The sequence below is a fragment of the Octodon degus genome, unplaced genomic scaffold (genome assembly GCF_000260255.1).
Source record: "Octodon degus isolate 3935 unplaced genomic scaffold, OctDeg1.0 scaffold00205, whole genome shotgun sequence".
Taxonomy (NCBI): domain Eukaryota; kingdom Metazoa; phylum Chordata; class Mammalia; order Rodentia; family Octodontidae; genus Octodon; species Octodon degus.
Genome location: NW_004524781.1, coordinates 58499 through 79190, shown reverse-complemented (window position 1 = coordinate 79190; position 20692 = coordinate 58499).

The following is a 20692-nucleotide window of genomic DNA, read 5'->3' as shown; positions in this document are numbered from 1 at the left end:
GAAAGGCCATGGTGTTCCACTGTGGCCCGCAGGCTGTCCCCAGTGTTCTGTAAAGGTAGCAGTAGCCAGCAGGAAGGTGAGCGCCGGGAGCCAGAGAGGGGCCTGAAGCCAGGTCGCCCGCCTGGCAGCCCCTTTCCCAGAGATGCGTGAATTTCCGAAGCACATGCTACATTTTAATTCGCTGTGACTGGCATCACACTGAGAAATGAATACTGATGCCGGAGGGAAACACATTTCTGGATGCTTTCATCCGCAAGAGCTACAGGTCTGTTACCTGCCAGCCCATCCTTTGCAAGTGTAGTGTCTATAGCCAGCTGGCTGCTCAGAGCAGGCGACAGGCATCCCAAGATGGAGAGCACCGTGCCCTGGGTTAGCACAAGTGTCATGCCTCCCATGTGGGTCCCCTGAGGCAGAGCACAACAGGGCCACGATAGCTCATGACAGCCAGGCACAGCACTCGCTCAGAGAGGGACACCCAGCGGTGTCACTGGTCAGGAACTGCCTGGGCTTCCTGCACACTGTCGTCTGAGACCTAGACAAGGACAGGCGGAGGAAGGTGTGTCCTGCACTTTGTGTGCAGCCTGTCCTTTCCTAGAATGGCTACAAGTGACCAGGGTGTCCATCCTTGGGAGGGAGCGCCCCCGAGGGTCTGGCCCATCTGTCCCTAGAATACTCACATACATTCCTGTGCTACACACCACTCTGACCTCTGAAATGTCTGCTTAAGTCCAACCAAGTGGACCACTGTGCTTACGCAGGGTGCGGTACGACCCAGGGCATGGTTCAAATCGTTGACAAGATCTTTTATAACTTTATTGATATACCGTTCAAAAACCACATGATCTACCTACTCAGAGTACATAATTAAATGGCTTTTAGTACAGAATTGCAGCAATCTGACTTCAAAATCTTTTCAACACCCTGAAGAGAAGACCAGACTGACCTTTTGTGGTTTCCTCCCAACCCCACCTGAGGCAATGAGCAGGCTCAGGCTCTCCAAGGGGTTCGCACTCTGCCCACCTCACAGAGTGAGATCGTGGGTGTCTGTGCCCAGGCTCTCCAGGCCTGATGCTTCCCAGGCTCCTCCTGCAGTGCGGGTCAACTTCTCATTGCTGAAGAATATTCCATTGCTGGATGTACCGTACTGTGTGTCTGCTCTTGAGTTCATGGACAGTAGGGTAATTTGCACTTTTTGGTCCTTGTAGATAAAGCTGCTATGTCCATTTTTTTGGAACAAGCTTCTATATGGCTGTATGCCTTTGTTTCTCTTTGGTAAACACCTGCAAGCTGAGGTTCTGGGCCATAGGCAATGCCACAGGCAGCCTTGGAGACTCCCAGGTTGGTGCTGTGGGGTTTTAAGCAGGGGTACACTTCCCAGGGGGGCTTTCTTTTCCAACACCGCCATGGGCTCTGTGTCAGGAATCTGGACAGGGTATGGCGGGGAATGGCTTGTTTCTGCTTCATGCTGTCTGGGAGACGTGCATGGCCAGGGGCTGCGGTGTGTCTGGGTCTGTGTGGACCCCTGGGGCTCAGGCTCTGGCAGGGTGGCCTCAGGCTGGTGAAATTCTGACACATGTGCTCTGGAGTCCAAAGTGAGTGTTCTGATGAGTGGCTAAACTTTCTCTGGATGGCATGCTGGGAACGGAGTCAGAGGACGAGCAGTGGACAAGCCAGAGCTGTAGGGTCAGGCAGCCAGGGGCAGTGGAGCCTGGTGGGGAGTGACAGTCTGGGTCTCTAGGGGGTTCTGTGGGGGAGGGGAAAGAAGGAATTGGACCCAAGCAGAGAGTGTGGACTGACAATCCTGCGTGCAGATGGGGACAGCCGAAGAAGTGGAGCCAGGAGCTGAGCCAAGCAATGAGGAAAGCAGAAGAGGAAAAAGTGACAGTCATCATAGGCAGAAAGTTAGAAAGAACCCAGGAAACCAATAGAAACAAAAACGGTTATTCGAAGAGATCAATAATCTTGCTTGACCTCTAGTTCAATTCATCAGGAAGAAGAGTAAAAAGACACAGATCAACACAGCCGGGTTGTATGTGTGTGAGTCATTAGATTCTATACGAATTGGAAGCATGTTAAGTGGGTATCACGAACCACTTAATATGTGATTTCAAAACAAAAACTATTAGCAGGCTAAAAACCGCATTCCATTTTTTATACTAATAAGCTCAACAGCATGTCTTAAATGGACAAATTCCTTGAAAGACACAAAGTATAATTCACTAAAAAACAAACAACTTGCCCAACATTGTATATACTAAAGGAACTAATATTTTTGTACAAAAATTTCCCACAAGCAAACTCCAGGCCCAGATGGTTTCACTAGTGAAATGTTCTAAATGGCAAAGGAAATGCCGCAAACTTTCACAAGCTCTTCCAGAAAATCCAGGAGGAAGACTATTCCCCACGTCGGTCTCTGATGACAGCACTGGCCCAACAGGAAGACCAAACAATGGCGACACTTTTATAGACACAGCCAGCCTTCTCAGCACTTTATAAAGTCAAGACTGACCTTCTGCAAAGGTGACGACAGACAGAGACCAAAGAAGGCTTTAGAACACAGTACTATCTTAACGAAAGAATCAGTATAATTCACCGTTAAACAAGTAAAAAGCACACAGTCACCTCAGCAGATGTAGAAAAGCCACTTCATAAAATCTAATATCTATTTCTGATAAAAAATATTCAGTACATTTATAAAGGCACCTATAAAAAAGCTAAACTGATTGAATAAATGGCAAAAGACCCCATGCTCTCCTAAGGTAGGAAGGGGGCAAGCTGGGGACCCTCACCCCTTCTTCAGGAACAGAAGTGTGGAGGTGGGACTGTCCTCACTGCTGGAGACGGGTTGTCCGTGTAGACAGCCTTGTGAAGTCTGCAAAGCCTGCCCGAATCGCAAGTGGGGTCATCAAGTGTGTAGAACAGAAGGCCGCCTCTAAAACCAATGGTATTCGTGTCTACTTGGTGACAAAGGCCCAGAAGTTTAAACTAAAATTACAATACCATTTGAAATAGCATAAAACACGCAATGCTAAGGGTCAATCTGATAAAATGTACAAAAAATAAAAAAAAATCACAAAGTATAACTGAAATTAAACATTCTAAACAAATGAACAAATACATAGTGTTGGTAGGTTGGAAGACTCCGTTCTCCCAACTTGATTTATAAATTCTACACAATCCCTTTTCATTTTTATGTATTTGGCACAGGGTCTCACCACACAGCTCAGACTTGAAGTGATCCTCCTGTTTTCAGCCTCCCCAGAGCTGGGATTACAGCCAATGCACCACCATGCCTGGACTTGGTTGCCAGCTCAGTGGCAAGCAAGGGAGCAGGCCGGCATGGCATGTGGGACCGGGAATTGAACTCTGGTTCCTGTGATTGCCAAAGCAGGTGCTTAATCCATTGAGCTATCTCACCAGCCCTGGCCTTTTATTTGCTTATTTTGAGAAAGGATCTTGTACCATAGTAACTAGTGCTACTCTCTATTTTGTTATGAAACTTTGTCTTATTTTTCTTAGAAGTGAGAAGAGTGCTTTTTAGGTTTTCTGTATTCGTCTCTACTTGTGTTACATTAAAATAAAAAACTTAAGAAAATATACATCCATCATTATACCTATGTAAATGAGCTCAAGATGGATCACAGACCTTAGTGTAAACCTTGAAACTACACAGTGTTAGAGGAAAGGAGGAGACAGTTCTGTGACCTTGGTTTGGCGAGGGCTTCTTAGCTGTAACGCCAGACACATGACTCACAAATGAGCAAGAGTGGCAGGCCTCAGGGTTCATAGACGAGAAAGGGGGGATGTTGGAATATATATAAAGAATTTCTGTCGTATGAAGCACATTGTTGAAAAGATAAAAGAAAAGGTAAGCTACAACTTAAGAGAAAATATCTTCAAATCACACAGCAACGTGTACAGAACATGCAACTCCTGAAGCTCAATTACAATGGGGCTGGGGAGATAGCTCAGTGGAATAAGTGCTTGCCTGTCAAGCCTAAGGTCATGAGTTCAATCCCTGGTAACGCAAAACAAAACAAAACCTCAGTTACAAGAAAACAAACACTTTGATGAAATTAAGCAAAATATTTGAGCAGCCTCTTTACCAATGAAGGTGCACAAATGCAGAACAAGACAGCCAACGTCATTAGTCACTGTGGAAACACCGTTAAACCACAGTAAGGTGCCATCGCTCATGGGTCAGACACTGAGATCAGAGCCCAACCGCATCATGCTGCCAGGGAAGGCACAGGGCTTGTGCACCCTGCTGTGGTGTGAGACAACGAGAGTATTTTGTCAGCACCTTAAAAGTCATACACGCTGGGACCCTCCGACCCTGGCCTGCTGCACCCGGGCACTTACCCAAAAGAAATACAAGAGAATGCTCATAGCAAGACTTGAGCATGGGTCTCCAAGCTACGTGAAAGCTGGCATCGCACAGCAGCACAGCCAGGTGGAGAGGCACGCTGCGGCGTGTGCACGGAGGGAGGACCGCCTTCCACAAGAGGAGTCAGCTCCGCGCCTCCGTCGGCAATGTGGACGGACCTGGCTTTGTGAAAGCAGCCAGATAGAGAAAATGGCACGTAGTGCGTTATCCTGCTTATGGAAAATCCCAGGAAGCTCAAACAGATTACAGGCAGAAAGCGGGTGGGCCAAAGGAGCCTGGGAAGAGGACAGTTGCTGGCGAAAAGCTGCTGTTTCGGTGTGCTCGACGCCCTGCTGTGACTCATGGGAACATGCACTTGTCAAGGTTCATTGGATTCTATATTCCAAATGTGTTCGGTTCATTGTATGACACTTAATTAAAGGCAGTGCGGTAAAGCTGCCTCGTAAAATGAGCATTGTGCAATAGCAGAGCCGGCCAAGGTACTGACCTTGGTCAGACGCAGAGGCTCTGGGCCAGAGTGCGGTGGCACAGGCCTCCCAGCCTCCTCGCACCGAACAAACTCCAGAAAGCCGGCCCCAGACTTCCTCAGCGCTCTCCTCTGGCCTTACCTCAGTGCCTCTGGGTTGCCTCTGCGCTGTCCACCGCGGGCCAGCCTGGGAGGGAGCCTGCGGAACAGCTTCTCTCCCGCCTCTGGGCGCTCTGGGCTGCGCTGCGCAGCCCTGCCTTTCGCCCCATCCTCCGCTGGCCTCCACCCACCTCAGGCTCCTCTTCTGGATGCACCATGCTGGCCAAAGGGCCTGGCTGCTGCAGCGTGGCTGTGTCTTACCTAATGACCTCTGCGGTGGCCCCATTTCCAAGTGAAGCCACGCTGGGAGGTTGTGGAGAGGACGTGCTTTTTAGAACCTTGTCTAGGTCCGTGCAGACCTATAGCAGCATCCTGCAGGACAGGGATAGGGCAGGGCAGGTGCGGGTGAGGCCGGTGGAACACCGGCTGAGCGGGAGGGTGGGGGCCGCAGCCCTTCCGTTTCCCTGTGGCATGGCAGGCTTGGGAGGTGAGAACAGCCCTGCTCCCTTCCGCAATTGTCTGACCCCATCCAGAGCGCAGGGCCCTCGGCACGCACAGTTAGGGCGCCTTCCAGCTCCTCCTTTGCGAAGGGCGCTCGGTTCTGGCGCTCCAAGGCCGCAGCCTGCTGAGCCTCCCGCGCCGGCTGTCCTCTGTGCATGCGCAAAGGAAGAAGGCAGTCACCGGTGTCCCGCAGGCTGTCCTGATGCTTTGCCTTCCCTGCTTTTGGGCTGCCTGATGGGCAGGGGACAGGGTCGGTGTCGTGTGGACACAGCGCCGGTGACCCAGTCTGCACTCATGGTATATAGTTTCTGTGACCTGCTCATTCATTTCCACGAAGCATAACTTCAAACAAGGGAGTGGGTCCCTGGCAGCGGCACAGCCCCTGCCCCACTGCCTCGCTGCTCCCTGTACCCCAGCCATGGCCTCTACTAAGGCCTGCCCCGCCCAGGGCCTTCCAGGGCCCCCGTGCTGCAAGGGGTCCCACGGGTCTCAAGGGTTAACCTTCCGTGACGTGGAAAAACACAGAGGACCCCAGGGAAGGCCAGGGGGGCCGCAGCAGGCACATTCGCAGCTGCGGGAGCCCATCCTTTCCCCGTTAGTTAGAGGTGATGACACCAGATAATGGCCTCAGACGGAGGCCCCACTCACTTCAGCCTCAGGGCCCAGCCCAGCCCCGGACCGGGCGGGCGGACAGCCTCGACTCTGCCTCCAAGACTGGGACTGCCAGCGGACTCCAGGGCTCCGAGCCATGCCCGCAGACGTCATCCCTGCTTGGCAGAGATGCAGGAGGCCCAGGATTTGCGTAGGCCACCGCACTGTCTGTCCTACAGAGCACCTTTGGGGACCAGGACCTGAGGCCACCCTTATTGCAGACCTGGGGTCAGCCTGGGGCTCAGCGCAGGAAAAGTTGAGAGTGTCTCCGAGTGTGGCAGGTGCTCCTGACGTGCTGAGGACCCACCAGAGAGGGAAGTCTGGAGCAGATGGGCTTTGGTGCCTCCTGCCACCACCCTTGACTGGTCCCTGGGGTCAGGGACACTGGGAACTGCTGAAGGGCCTCTTGCTAGGTTTCATCAGACCTGCTGTCACCCTCAGACCCCTGAGAGGAGTGACATGTCAGGGTAAGGATAGGGCGCCGGCAGGCATAACTCAACCCTGGACTGGGGCAAGAGGCCTGCCCTCAGCAGGCCCAGGGAAGGCACTGGCTGCTGTCCAATCTGATGTCCCTATTGTTCATGGTGTTACCTCATGGTGACATTTGTGCAGGCCATGAGGGCAGCTATTACCCTAGTGAGGGCTCCCAACTCCGGGCTCATCAGTGTGGGGCCCTGGTACCCAGCTTTCAGGTGGGCACAGGCATGGACATGGACCTACCTGACCTGGAGCTGAGGACACAGGAAGCTCCGCTGGCTGGCAGCGTGCATTTGTGGGCCATGCTCGTGGTGGGCTGGTAGCTTTCACTGCTGGCCATCCCTGTTAGAGGCTTGTCATGGAGAGGAAGGGTGAGACATACTTGGGAGTGTGAGGCAGGGCTGGCCCACGGGGCCTGTCAGGATGACAAAGTGCCTGGGCAGTGCCTGTCCTGCTGTTGGACAGCGGGCAGGCGGATGCAGTGGCTGCCCGAGATTCTGGAGTCACCCCCACCTGGAGAGTGAGGTGGGTTCCTGGGGAAGATCTTGCCAGCCAGAGTGGGGGTTGGCACTTGGCCTCATACCGGATGTGGAGGGGGGAGGACGGGACAAAATGAGACAGTGTCATTCCTGCTGTGCTTCTCAAGTGGCTGTGTTAGCCTCCTGTGGGGCTCCGCGCTGCCCCTAACTCCAGCTCTGCCCACCCCAGTAGCCCTTGGCTCTGATCCCGGCTCTGCCTTTAGGGACCATCTCTGTGCTGGGTTCTGGACCCAACCCGTCCTCCAACATACGAAAGGATGTCCTGGGGTGGGAGTAGGGTCACAGAAGAGGAAGAAATTAATCTTTCAAGTCCTTGGAAAATAAAAATTCCTAAAAGTAATTTTATAGGATGATTAATTATTAAATTGTCTTTCTAATACCACAGTGATCCTTCTATCGTGATGTCCCCAAAGCTTCATGTTCTCATGGGCGGTGTGGGGAGGTCAGATCGTGGCCACTGATGCCTACGCAGGGACCATCCCCAGTGTGTTTAGAGCTACACGTGATGTCGGAGGTGAGTCCTGGTTGTAGGAGGTGGGTCGCTCCGTCCTTCGTCCTTCGATCTCTGCATCCTGCTGCCATGCCGAGGGCAAGTGTTCTCCTCCATGCCACCCTGCTTTAGAGGCAGACAGCTATGCGCACAAGCTGAAATAAATCACCCCCCAGCTTGTGGTGTTGGGTACTTTGTCCCAACAATGAAAAAGTAGCTAAGATAAGCACTAAATAGGAGGGAGCAGAAATGTTTAAAATGGAATTTGCCATCACAGAGCCCCTTTGGGCATTTCCAGTCTAGCTGCAGTGACCAAGCCAGGCTGTCTGTGCCACCTGGGCAGCATGGTTGTCACCACTGGTGGGAGCTGCTGGCCTCAGTGGAGCCCAGGCTGGGTCCCTGGGCATCAGCAGACAGAGGCCGGGAGCCTGCCTAACTGCAGCCCACATGTGGCTCAGCCTGCATGTCTGTAGCGCAGGACCAGGGAGGCCTGCTAGGACCCCTGTGGCATGGCTGATGCAGTGCCCACCTCTCTGTCCTGCTGGCTGCCCGGGCAGGGGTGGCTGCTCCTGTCTCCTCCTGGCTGAGGACACTAAGGGGTCAGGGCCGCAGGACATTGCCTTCTGCAGATTCATTGGTGCCTATTCCATGGTTGGCCTCCTGGGGACACCTTGCCTCCCAAAGTGATTCCACAACAGAGTCCCTTGTGTGAGATTCTGACTCTGCTCACTCATTCATTTGGTCACTTATTTACGAAGTTGTAGTTAAGGATGTCATTGTGTTGAACTCTGGGCCCAACTTATATGAGACATCAGGGACACCCTCACCTAGGCCACCCTCTGTCAGTGGCTCCTGATTTCAGAGCCACCTCCAGTGCCTGTAGCCTCTACCCCATGTCTTGTGGGGTTCATGGTCTCCAGGTCCTCGGGATGCCCAGGCTGGGCCTAGGGCTCAAGTGTGACTTTGGGAGCCACTGGCATTTGTCTCAGCCCAGTGACCACATCCCAGAGTGAAGATATGGGGGCTGATGACCAGCCCAGGGCATCTATGGGCACGTGTGTATGGTGTGCACCAGCACGCTGGGACAGGGCCAGGCTGAGGTAGGAGCGGGCGGCTGGTGGGCACTGTCTGTGCTGCCGGGTCAGGGTCTGCACCATGTCCCCGTGAGGGCTCCATCTCTACTTCTACATGCTGCCTGCCAGCCTTGGGTAAATGCTTCCCAGCCACAGCCCAGTTGGCTCAGTGAGTGGGCAATTTGGAGGCACTTGTTATGGGGGGGGTGGGGAGCCTTGCCTCAATTAAGCAAGGCGGGAGGAACTAGCCAAGAGGGAAAACAGAATTCCACCTTCTCCAGGGAGACTTGCCGGGCCTGAGCTCACTGCAGGCCAGAGTGACGAGCTTGGACAGACCTGCCTGTGTACACAGACACAAGCCTGTCCAACCCCCAGTGCTAAAATGGTCCAGATGTGCAGAAGGGCTGCTGCCTCCTGGCAGGACTGCTCAGCGCTGACCGGACCATCGCCTGTTTGAACTTCCCTCTGTGTCGACCTTCCTCGACAGGCACAAGAATTGATTCTCTTCTGGGAAATCCCAGCAGGCTCTCCTTTTTCCGGATTCCCAGGAAGTCCGACATGGAAACTGTGACTCGCGAGCATCCGTTAGCGGACTCCATGCCAGGGTTGAGCCCAGCAAGCCCTCATGAGCTCATATCTGACTAGAAGCCATGGTGCAGGCAGGACAGGGGAGGACTGTCTCCAGCCAGGTGACAGGATAGGTCCTGGAAGACCACAGGGCTGCAGATGACAGGAGAGCCACACAGGCATTGCTGAGACACACGGGGGCTCCAGGCGCTGGGCTGGGACGAAAGCCGCAGTCCATCTGTCTCTGGGCTGGGAAGTGGAAACTGCTTCTCAGGGCTCACAGGCACAGCCCTGCTAGCTGCACTCAAGGGTCAGCCAGACACTAAGGGGAGGTCTTGTGTCCCATGCAGGGTGTCCTAGGCCTTCCACCTCACACATGCAGGGTGTCCTAGGCCTTCCACCTCACAGGGGTCCTTTCTAGCTGCTGTTGCTGTGCAGGTCACTTGGCCTCAAAGGACCTCCTGGCACCCACGTCCAGGGAGTCTGCTGGCACCTTTGCCCAGTTGGATGCATTTTCTGAGAGCTGGTGGGCTTGACTGCTCTGGAGGAAGACAGCCAGCAGGTAGGGGCCACAGCGCGTGGCACACAGCGCGTGGCAGGACTCGCCATGGGCATGCAGGTGGCACAGGCCTACCTCCCTCCATCTCTCCCTGTCAGGGGCTGCCTGGTGGTACTGACTGGACAGAGACGAGCCAGACCGCTCAGGCACTTATAGCGAGCTTTCTGCTAGAAATCACCCAGCTTTCTAAGTGCAGCAAGTAGAGCCCAGAACTTAGAGATGAGGAGGCCGGCACATTTTTCCTCATCTTGATATTTTAGCTGATTTAAAAAATCAAAGTGATGCAGCCCGAGGGCAACAGCTTGCCCTCAAAAGTGAGCTCTGGAAGCACAGAGCCTTGGTGCTCACTGTGCCCCCAGGGCCCAGGCTGGTCTTGGGCTGTGACACCCCGCCCCCACCCCCGAATCCCCGCCCCGCATGACCTTCCATCAAGTCCCAGTCCTATGTACTAAAACATGAATTTGAGCAAGTAATGTAACTCTTCAAAGCCTCAATTTCCTTCTCTCTCTAAAAGAAGCAATGACAGTGACGAAGCACATCTCAGGCTGGGTGGTGGCTGTGTGCAGTGGTGCCATGGGTGATTGGCTCTGGGCCCGCAGGCCAGGCCCGCGAGGCTTTGCCATTTATAGAGGCAATTATCCACGGATCGCATTTCCCGTGCTGTGGCCACCGTGCTTCTTGTGCTGTTTGGAGCCGCAGCTTCCCCCAGGTGTGGGGCAAAGCCCGACCTCTTGCATGCGAGTCAGATCCAGCCACAAACAGCCCCACCGTGTCCATCCCCAGCCCAACCTCAGAGACCAGAGCTGAGCATTGCCACTGCAAGGCCTGTAGAAGCCGCCTCTGCATGTCACAGGAAAGACAGAGCCTGCATGGCTTCTGGGCACCCTCCTTGGGCCTGCTGAGGTCCTGCACTTCCAAGCAGATGTCTCCTTCCAGAAAGGTTTCAGAGGTGAAGACTGACATAACACTTCGGGCACACAGACGGTCGCTTTGTCCTGAGGATCAGAGGTGTGAGGCAGCCCTGAGGACCACCAGGGCTGATGTTTCCAGCTTCCCTAGACAGCTGCCAGGGGTGCAGAGAGGGGGCCCTTTACCTGGGAAGAAATTTCACTGGGATTCCAAATTCTGAGTGTGGATGTATGTGAGAGGCATTTAGCAAGAGGACATTTAGGGGCTGTGAAGGGACTCTTCCTCACCAAGCGGAGAAACCTGGCAGAATTAGCCTTTGCCAAGAGGCTGAGGTTGCTGTGGTTGCCGTGATCCACACCACGGATGCTGCCAGCCACCACGCGGAGCCTGGGGCATCACCGCTGACATACAGTCAGCCTGGTCAGCGTTCAGACTTCTGACGGGCGAGTGATGCTCTGAGAGGGCCGCGCTCTGCAGAATGGGGACAGTTCCAGCCCAGGCCTTGGACAGACAAAGGCAGGCTGCCCAGCAGGGTCCTAGATAGGAAGACAGTGGCAGAGGAGAAGCTGAGGTCTAGCTGGGCCTAGTGGCTGAAGTAACGCTTTGGACAAAGGCTCATTTCTTGGGTCTGAGGGTCCCGCCATGTCTATGTGGGATGCTAACTCGGGGAAGCTGGGTGCTGGTGTCAGGACCTGCCCTGGGTTCTTGTTCTGACTTTGATATGAGACTTCAATTAGTTTTTTTTAAAAGGACTTGCATGACATACTCCTAAATAGTGTGCCCAGCGTGGAATCTGAAAGGCACACTCCTGTTCTCCCGGGCTGTGGTGGAAGTGAGCGTGGCTCAGATGTCCACATGACTCAGCACAGGCCAAGCTCCAGATCCCTCCCTGTGAACTAGGCAGCATCTGCTTCTGCCTGGAGCCTCAGACCCCTGCGCCAGGAGAACCAAGCTTGGGATCTTTGTAAAACTCCCAAGGTGATTCAGGTGAGCATGTTTGAACTGTTCAAGAAAAGTCGCTAGGGCATAACCTGTTAACTTTAAAAAAATAGCTTTAGGTGATTTCTTGCACATTTTTAGGACTATAAGTGAGACCAGATGACATCCGGGGCGAGGTGGACGGGGTGGCTGGCACTACCAGGGTGAGAGCTGCTGTGCATGTTGAGTAGTCACAGGGTGGCTTTGGCTGGGCCTTCCTGCGCCCAGAGCAGCGCCTTGGCTCCTCATTCTGCATGCCAGGTGGTCCTCATCCTGGCTGTGCAGGCCTCTGCCGCCAAGGTGCTGGAGGTGGCTGCCGCCCATGTCCACTCAGCCTCTTGTCCTCAGGGTGCCCAACACTGCTGACCACATCTCCAGGAAAGGGAGGAGAGATTCCTTCCCTTCCTCTGCTCCTGTGAAGGCACTTTCCCTGTGTCTCCTCACTGTGAATGAGGCAGCATCTGCTTCTGCCAGGAGCCACCTGGAGCCTCAGACCCCTGCGCCAGCAGAACCAAGCTTGGGATCTTTGTAAAACTCAGTGTCTTTCCTATTTCTCAGATGTTCCTGAGCCCTGGGTCACACCTCACAAGTGACCAGGATTCCTACCTAATCTGGTGTCTCCATTCATCGTGGTAGGGCAACCTGTGGCCTCTCTGGCCTGCGCTGCCCTGGGTGTCCCTACCACCTGGGAAGCTACAGTGGGGGCTGGTTTTCCTCCTGCCTCCTCAGCACCCCAAGCAGTACCACATCCCATGTCCTCCTGGCATCCATACCACATCTGGGGCCAGTGCAATGGGTGCCTCTTCCCGCTGGAGCTGAAGAAGTGGCAGCCCCATCGCTCACAGACAGACCCTGTGAGGACACAGAGGCCAGAGCGGAAGGGCTGCACGGACGAGGGGGACCTTCTCGGGAGCAGATGCATTGCTGTCCCCAGGCTGCTGAGGAATGGCTGTCCCAGCTGAGCCTTTGCTGAAGCACAAGGGCCTGTGCCCCTGGCCACATTCGTTGCCAGCCTGCAGAGGAGGCTCCACGCCTGCTGCCTTCCCTCATGGGTGCCGTCGCCCTCCCAGGGGGCCTGTGGCTGAGCCCAGTCCTCGGAGGGCCTGGAGGTTGTGGCCCCATGCCTGGTGCCCAGAGTGATCCCCAGCACCTCTCCAGCTGCAGACAAGCACAGGGCTTGTCCTATGAGCCCCCAGGGGGCACCTGGAGGCTCCAAGGCAGCACCCTGCCGTTGTGTCATGTCCAGCCCTGTGGGAGGTGCTGGCCCCTGTCCTGGAGGGAGGACATGGGCGCCCCTCAGGGACGAGTGGCAGGAAGCAGCTCCTTGTTGCTGCGGCCTGTGCCAGCAGCAGTGAGGTGCCAACTTCTGCGTCTTGCTTCTGGAATGGAATGTTTTAATTGAGATATTTAGTTAAGATAAACAAGACTTCTCATAAGGTCTCTTTTGCTGGAAAGTTAGGAGATCGAAAGGCTTGGAGGATGACACGAGTAGAATTGCAAAACTGAAACAGACCCTAGCAGGAACAAGGGCGGATGTGGCAGGGCCGGCTTGCCGGGAAGGCAAACTTGGGGCAGGCAGCACTCCCGGCGAGGCAGAGGAGGGTGGGGCTCGCGTGCTCTGTCAGAGGGCGGCCATGCAGCAGGCAGAGGGAGCCGGGGGAGCAGAGGGCCAGGAAGGCCCAGGCGGCCCTCACCCATGCAATGCCAGAGCCCGGTCGGAGCTGAGCTGGCACAGCAAGGGAACGCGGACGTGCCTCCCTGGACTGCGGGAGCTCAGGGAAAGGCCCACGTGCCCAGGTGCCACGGAGCGGGCCGTGCGCTCAGAAGAGATCAGTGCTTTCCCTTCTACCCACTTAAAAATCACCTACTACCCTTTGTGTTTGAATATTGTTTTCCTTTAATGAGTGGTTGCTTTAAGCACCTACGGGTGCCTGCCAAGTTAGCACACCTGGAGGTCATTCCAGTGTTTCCGTGCTGGTTGCCGATTATTCAGCATGACTCAGTGGAGGCTGCCGGGAAGCTGAGGAATGAATGTAGTTATGGTGGCTCAGCGAAGAAGCTTGGGGCACCTTCGAGTTACATCCAGTTTGCAAAAGTCCTTCATAGCGGCTCAGATACCTCTGTTCCCTCACAATCCACACAAAGAAAGGCTAGTGCCTCATTCTGTGACACCAACGCAGGACAGTCCCAGCATGTGAGTCTCCGGGCCACCAGAAGCACAACGTGATGGTCACCGAAGCAGTTCAGCTTCCGATTATAGGCCACAAAAGTAGCTTGGGGGGCTGGGGAGTTAGCTCAGTAGAATAGGTGCTTGCCTGGCAAGCGCAAGGTCCTGAGTTCAATCCCCGGTACCGCAAAAAAAAAAAAAAGTAATTTGGGGGCCTATTATGTGAAAGCAGTTCCTTATGTTAACATATATTTGGTCCCCAAATTAAATTCAGTATAATAATTGCTTGAAATGTAGTAATGAGGTGAGAGGTTTTCTTACATTTAGTTTGAAAGCAAAGAAGATTGAGTAGCACAGTTGGGAAGGGAGAAAGTCATGGCTATTGCTAGAGGCCACCTGCAAGCGAACAGCAGCACTGTCACAAAGAGTTCAGGCGAGCTGTTCCTGCCTCGGGGTTTGCTTCCATTTGTCCCCGGAGCCCATCCCAAGAGAAGCATCATCTCGGAAGAATCCAGGAGGGAGAAGCCAGCTGTGTGACCTCAGTCAGATCTACCAAGGAGATGCTGCCTGGGCTGAGACGCAGCGATGTTGGGCCAGCCTGGGCCTCCGGGTGCACTGTGGTCTACGGACTGTGTCTCTCAAATTGGAAATTGAGGCCCCACCCTGTGCAGCATAAGCGCCAGCCAGATTGCACAGTGCTGAGAGCCACAAGGCATACCTGGCCTCGAGGCCAGCCAACGCACAGCGGCGAGGGGGTGACTTCAGGGGACACATGAATGGAGCAGCAGGGCCACTCTCCTGGGAGTGGGTTCAGAGTCCTGGGAACGAAGGAAGAGCGCTGGCACCCGAGCCCTGCATGCAGTGTGAAGCCTGGTGAGGAGGAGCGTGGTGCTGGAGAGACACCAGGTACGGCCATGCCCGGTGTGAGCTCAGGCTGCACAGGGAATCTGGGTGTGACTGGGTGACCTGAGGTTCCCCCCAGCAGCTGACTCTGTGGTTCTCACAGGACAGATATCCCAGCTCCTGGCAGCCTGCAGGGTGGGCAGGGCACCCACGTGTGCATTTCTGGTAACAGGATGGCCGTTTGGCTCAGTTCACTGGGCCATGCAGAACCAGGCAGCTGACAGGAGGAGGACGGGTGGTGGCTGGGGGCAGCAGGGACATCCAGACTCTCACTGGCCTCTGAATTTTGCTTGAGTTCTACAAGACTAGGAACACCTGTTCCTCCCTGAGCCCAGTCTGCACAGCTCTGCTTAGTTAAGGGCAAGGCAGGAGGGGCTCCAGGGCTGGGTGGGATGGCTCAGCTCCTGGACCCTGGGCGCCTGGCGACGAGCCCCCGCCTGCAGCCTGGCCAGGAGCATTCCTGCAGGGGGAGGTCCCAGTGGAGCTGCCTTTCTTCTCTTCTTTATCCCGGGTACTTGTTCTAAATTGGGAAGGAGAGGAGAGGAAAAAATAACCTATGGCAGGGCCCCAGGGCAGCCGAGCACTTGCTGCGGCCCCTCAGTCCACTGCACACCCGCCGCCAGGCGCACCTCTGGAAGGCACCGAGCCCGGGAGTGGACACAGTGTCTCAGCCACAGTGCCCTGCCACAGACCTGCAGGCCCTCCCATCCCAATTACACTTGGTTCCTGTTCAGCACTGAGTATGGTTAACAGCCTGGCTGTGGCCCGTGTCTGTCCTGGGACCTCTCGTGGATGTGCCCTCAGGTTGCCCCCAGAGCCACATGCCCCATAACCTCTTGTGGGCTGCAGCAGAGACTGGGGATACAGCTTTCCTGTCCTGATTTGGGGATGAGGCTCTAGGAGGTGGCTGTGGGCCTGAGAACTGACAGCTGTGGTGATGCGGAAGAGCTGGTCCCCAGACAGAGGTCAGCTGGAGGTTCCACTAGGCATGGCTGGTGTGAGATGTGACTTGCTGATAGCTCCCAGCAGAAACGTTTAGAAACAGGGAGTGAGCCCAAGACAGCCCCATCCTGCTTTCCAGAGCCCAGAGCTCCGGGGGAGTTTCTAGCTCCACAACATCCTGAGGCTGTCGGAGTGCTGCCTGCGCTTGAGGGTGACTACTGAAAGAGGGGTGCTCCAGCCTTTGCCGTTGTTGGTTAGGGAATAAAATGTTGAGGACACTCAGACACATTTCCAAATGCGGAGCCCAAGCCCTGACCAACAGCTGTGGCCCCTGCTGGGCTCCCGGCACTGTGCAGGGAGAGCTACGTGCTGAGTGCTTCGCATGGAGCTGGGCATCGGCTCCTGCAGTTCCTGCAGCCAGCCGCCCAGAGGACAGGCCCGTGGTCCCTGGGACTTGCGTGAATGTTTACTGGGCTGTTCAGGCTATTTTGATTTGAAGCCATTGCCACATCACAGAACAAGCATAAAAATGAGCTGGCAAGTTCCGAAAATTAGCATCCGAGGCACCGGAGTGCAGAGCCTGAGGGAGAAGCTGCGCCACCTTCCTGGCCAGTGGCAGGGAGAAGTAGGGGCTTGGGCCTGAAGGGCAGCAGGGAGGCACCACCTTCCTGGTCTTAATGTGGGATCTAGAAGCCAGCGCATCAGCCTTGCCCTGTAGTGAGGGAGGTAGTTAGGGAGGGAGGAAGACGTTAAGTTTACCTTAACTTAACTTTGGTCTGTTCTCACACCAAACCTGAGAACAGACCAGGAGGTGACAGAGGGGAGGGGACCACAAAGATGGAGCTTCCTAGCTGCAAACTAGGTGGCTCCAGAGGCGGCTGGGAGGAGGGGCGGGGATGTCTGCTTTCAAACACTGCACACAGCTCTGAACACTCTTGCCCGCCTTCCCCAGGATTCTCCGGCCAGGCTTGCCTCTGGAGACCATAGTTCTGTTCCTGAAAGGCACAGGGTGGTGTGTGGCCCTGTTGGTCTCCCTGTGAGCTCTGGATTGTGCAGAGCTGGGCACTGCCCAGTCTAGAGCGGGGTCTCTATCTCATTGTCAGCAAGAGAAGGCGCTGGTCCTGGAGAGGCCACAGCAGCAGTGGCACGAGATCCACAGCGTGGCCCTCCAGGGTGGTCTGTGAAGAGACCACGCTGGCCAGCTGCTCCAGAACCTCCAAGCCCAGGGCTCTTTCTGGAGCTGAGGACTCCCTTCTGCTGCTTGGCTTACAGGGTCCAGCTCAGTGCCTCAGAGCCACTTTCAGGACTGTGCCAGGTCTTGGTCTGAGCTAAAACACATACTCAGTCCCAGTGTGAAGCTGCCAGTGCCACTGGAGGCTAGGGGCTGCATTCTCACTGGAGGCTGGGCTGGGGCTGTGCTCCCTCCAGGAACCATCAGGAGAGTACAGGCCCTGCCAGGAGGCCATCCTAGAGATGTGGGTCCTTCTGCAGCCTCCTGGTGGAGGCTACTTCGAGGCCTGGCACATGGGTGCTGCTGACCGCCAAGGAGCAGCCCCTCAGCCCCGCTTTTTGTCCCTCATGAGGTCACTTCCTGTCTGCTCTGAGATGGTGGCTTGGGGACCGTGTGCGCTGGAGGGAGGACATGGTTCCCGCCGCCTCCCTTGCCATCTCTGCTTTTGGCTATCTACTGTCTCCTCATCTTCCCTGTCCGTGTCTTTGGCTGTGCCTTCGGAGCAGGGTCCCCAGGGTCCCACCTGCTCACTCTGAAGTCTGTCTCCAGGGAAGCCCAGGCTTAGCGATCCCCTGTGCCTCCAGCATGTGTGGATGGGAGTGTGCGTTTCAGGGCGTGCGGTGGGGTGCAGCAGGTGTCCCGGCACCTAGCTGCATGGGCTGGGGCGCCGCTCAGAGGTCTGAGCCTCTGTCCTTCAAGTGGCCAAGGACACAGCAATGCCTCCCTGCCTGGCTCAAGTGGGGAAATCTGTGACAGGAGCAAGCGGGCCACAGCTGACAGGAGGGGCACGCTGCAGCCTGACCCTGGGTGAGCCGGAGGCACTTTCCTCTGAGGCCCTGATCTGCTGTCCTGAGCCCAGCATCCACGTGTCATGCACACCACATGCACACACCTGACATGCTCCTGCCGCGTGCGCACCTGGTGCCTCACCTGAGCTGGCAGGCCCAGGGGCAGGGGTTTGGCACCCCAGCTGCAGTGGAATTTGCTCTGCAGAGGTGACTCAGCGTCCAAACTCGTGGCGCCCATGGTGCTGAGGACAGAGGTGGAGCCAGGCTGCCTGGGCAGGTTCCTCATGGCCCGGGCTTTCCGCAGGAATGTGCCTTTAGGCCCTGTCAGGGCCCTTGGCACTAGAAACCCACCTGAGGCTGCTCTGTAGGCTGTGCAGAGGTCACGTGACTAAGTGGCGCCTGCAGGCCGGCTATCCCTGCTTCCACCGGCTCTGTCCTCTTCATTCCTCCTGCCCATCACTGGGTGGCTGGTGGGGCCCCAGGTATCCAGCCTGGAAGGATACAAAGTCAGGGAAGAAAAACAAGCCCAGCATCTGCTGCTGCTGCTGCTGCTGCTGAGTACACAGTACCGGAACCTGCGTGTAGGGATCTTAGCAGCTGCTGTCCTGTTGATTGCAGGGACAGTGACCACCAGGCACTTAGGATCCCAGCAGGGGGTGGGACATCTGCATTTCTTGGCTAGAGTGCTTTGGAAGTGACCCACACAGTCTTTGTCCTGTTCCAAGAGAGGCAGAGGTGAACTGGAACCTGGGCCTGGGCACTGTCATCGCTGTGCCTCCTGCAGTGCGGAAAGGGCAGCAGAAAGCTTGGCACAGCCTCACTCCACGCCCTCCTGCACCCAGGATCTCAGCACGGTCAGGTTGTTCCCTGCAGCTCTGTCCTGGCCCCTCCTCACCCCAGGAGGTCTAGCAGCACGCTCTGCGGGGCGTCCTCATCGCCAGGCGGCCTTATGCCTTGCAGCCAGCTGCTGGGAGGGAAGGCCCAGACCTGGGAGAACACAGAGCCGCCTCCTGCTCTCCTCCCACTACCTGCTGCCTTGGTTAACCATGCCTTAATCAGTGCGGAGGCCGTGCAACCTCAAGGCGGCTATGGAGGCTAGAATCCTCAACACCTTACTGCATGCTGACGTTTATGTGGAAAACCAGACCCAAGAAACTAGAGGCACATTTTTCTTCTTTAAAATTTTAATTGATGGGCTGGCCAGATAGCTCAGCTGATTAAAGAGCCCGCTTAGGCAGAGCACAGCAGCTGGGGTTCAGTCCCCGCTGCGCTGTGCCGGCCCGCCCCCGGGGCATGCTGAGATGGCAATGGACACTGGGCATGGTGGTGTGCGCCTGTAATCCCAGCACTTGGGAGGCAGAAAACAGGAGGATCACGATGAGTCCGATCTCCGTAGTCAGACCCTGCAGCCTCTATAGACTCTGTCCTAAATACAGAAAAAAAATTTTTAAATTGATGCGTGCTACCTGCACACATTTTCGGGCCACAGCGACAATTTCCTGTGGTATACCATGCAGCAAGTCGGGCGATTAACTTTTATGGCTCTTGGAACCTGCATCCTTTCTGAGCTTCTTCTGGATGGTCAGCTCTTAGGACCATGGGCTGCTGTCCCCAGGCTTGGGGGCCTCCACCGACACAGCTTTCACGTGGGCTGACTGTGGCTTCCAGGGCAGTCTCTGATGTCATCATTATACTGAAGCCAGAAGCCAGACATTGGCCAGAAGGTGCCACGAGAGACCGGCGGTCTTGTGCTAGTCAGATAAGTGGGCTTTCCTAAGGGCGCAGCAGCTTCCGCACACCATGTGCAGCTACCAGAGCCGACGCATGCGCGTTTTCTGTTACTGCTCCACAACCTGGTAGACTGAGCACTGCCTAGTCCTGCTGTACAGCTACAGAAATGAAGCTCAGAGATTTATCTCAAACTGCACAGTTAGCAGTAGTCAGGAGCCCTGCATGCTGCACTGATGCAAAACAAACACACTCAGCACTAGCCAGGGTCTTTCAGAACTCAGGATTTATGTTTTTACATTTTTTATTGTAAAATATGCATAGCGTGCAATTTACCACCTTCACCATTTTTAAGTGTGCAGTTTAGTAGCGTCGGGTACATTCTTACCGGGTGAACTTGTGCACCATTTGTCTCCAAAACTCGTTAATCCAAAGCTGTTTCACCATGATTAGATGATGACTCCAGAGGAGGCAGCTGGGAGGTGCTGTGTGTCTGTCCGAGTTCTCTGTACCCAACCCTTGGCTCCCAGAGAGCCAAGGAAATCAAAAGAATATTTGGAGAAAGAAGTGTTTCTCTGTTCCTCTCTGATTCTTGATTGTTTAAGACAACAGGGACTCCTGTGGGCCTTGATGATTTGGACTTGGCAGTGCCATTTATGTGGTGCTGAGCAACAACAGCTAAGTGAGGTCATCTGCGGTCTTTGAGGACATTTCCTAAAATCCCCAGATCAGTCAGAGCCACCTGGCTGCCATTTGCAGGACTGCCGAGGTTTCTTTTGGCAAATATCCTCACGCTTCCATACTTGGTAATGAGCTGGCCAGCAGCAGTGGCCCGGCAGCCTCGTTTGTGCTTGCTTGGTTTCACAGCTTGCTGCACGGGCCAGGGCTATGGTGACACTGTTTAAGAAGACTTAATTTTAGACCCAGCACCTGACTCATATGGTTTCCAGGACAGAAGCTCGCCTCATGGCTAATGCTTACAGCACGTCCCTCTGCATGTGCACTGAGTGCTCTCATGCATGGTCCTGGTCACTTTTCTTGTTGCTGAGACAAAATACCCAATACCCAAATGTAAAGGAGGGGAGGCTTCACTGGCTCCTAGAAGTTCCAGACCAACCTGGTTCCAAGGCAGGGTGCTGGTGGAGGGGCACTGCAGAGGAGAGGCAGTCTACGGCAGGCAGGCAGGCAGCAGGCAGGCAGGCAGGGAGCAGGCAGGCAGGCAGGCAGGCAGGCAGGG